Genomic DNA, 1229 nt, shown 5'->3' with positions numbered 1-1229 from the left:
TGTCTGTGGAGGAGGGTACCGGGGTTGGCTCCTACGCTTTAGGTTTTACAAGGACTAAAGAGAGCGGGTGCTCTGAGCCGGCCCTTGCACTGCCCCTAATCCCAACAGGCTCCACTCTTAACCCGCTTCCTCCATCTCCCTGCTCGGCAGCCACAGAAACAGGGCCAAAATTACCTGCAGTGAAGTTTGTTGGCATCCATCAGGGGTGACGGGCAAGCCTGCACAAGTTTTGTTTGGTTAAAAGATCAATATGTACTTCTAATTAAATGCAGTTTCATCATTTCATGTAAGTGTATATGATACGATGTTTTTTCTTCAGGTACATACAGAAACACTTCCAGTGAACGTCAGGAGGAAAAGGAAGTTTTACAGTGATATTAAGAAAAGTCCTTTTGTTCTAGGAGAAAGAGATCCTACTAGATGAGCTGATTACATGAGAATGGGACAGAAAGAAAATAATGGTGAATAGCTTAATAGCTAAGAAAATAAACGGCTATAAGATCAGAAAGAAAAGTTGAGCTGAGTCCATCAAGAGAAGTGTTTATGTTGTATCTAATGTGAGTAGGAGGTGAAACAGAACTGCAGTGAGTCTTGCTTCATGCAGGAAGCCAGCTCAGTGTGTTGGCCTCTCAGCTTCATCGCGGCTTTTCAAGGCTTTAAAAGAACAAAAAGGATGCAGGGCATAGATAAAAGTGGTTGGTATTTACCAACAAGCTGTTTTCCTATTTAAGATACTGTCTGAGTCAATTGTTAATCAAGAAAACGTATCACAGAATTAACTGTATCCCTTTTTTCAAGCATATGATAAACACTCAAGATTGTCTGTCTAGCCGATTTCAGGTAACTACACACATTCTGTACTTCCACAGCTGTCCATACCTATCCCTAACCCTGTCCCCTGGCAGCCCAGGAACCAGTCGATAGTCCCAATGAGAAACTGTTCTAGGAAAATGCATCTATTCATGGGCTGCTAATGAGACCTTGTTTGCACTGGCACCATGTGATGCAGTCACTGCGGTTCTGTTACAGAAAGGGTTGGAATAATACACCTCACATCCACATGAACATCTGCTCAGTCAACAAAGCCACTTGTATAAATTAATTTTAAGAAAAATCAGCAGCTATCTATTTTTACATTAGCCCAGTCTTCTTATGTTTTTTAATATTTCATTTTGTTTTCTTTTTTCCTGCTAGCCTGAGCCAAATTTGTTTGTGTAACTCTGGTGTAG

The sequence above is a fragment of the Chaetura pelagica genome, unplaced genomic scaffold, assembly GCF_000747805.2.
Source record: "Chaetura pelagica isolate M959 unplaced genomic scaffold, ChaPel_1.0 scaffold12, whole genome shotgun sequence".
In the NCBI taxonomy this organism is placed as follows: domain Eukaryota; kingdom Metazoa; phylum Chordata; class Aves; order Apodiformes; family Apodidae; genus Chaetura; species Chaetura pelagica.
Note: the sequence above shows the minus strand (reverse complement) of the source record.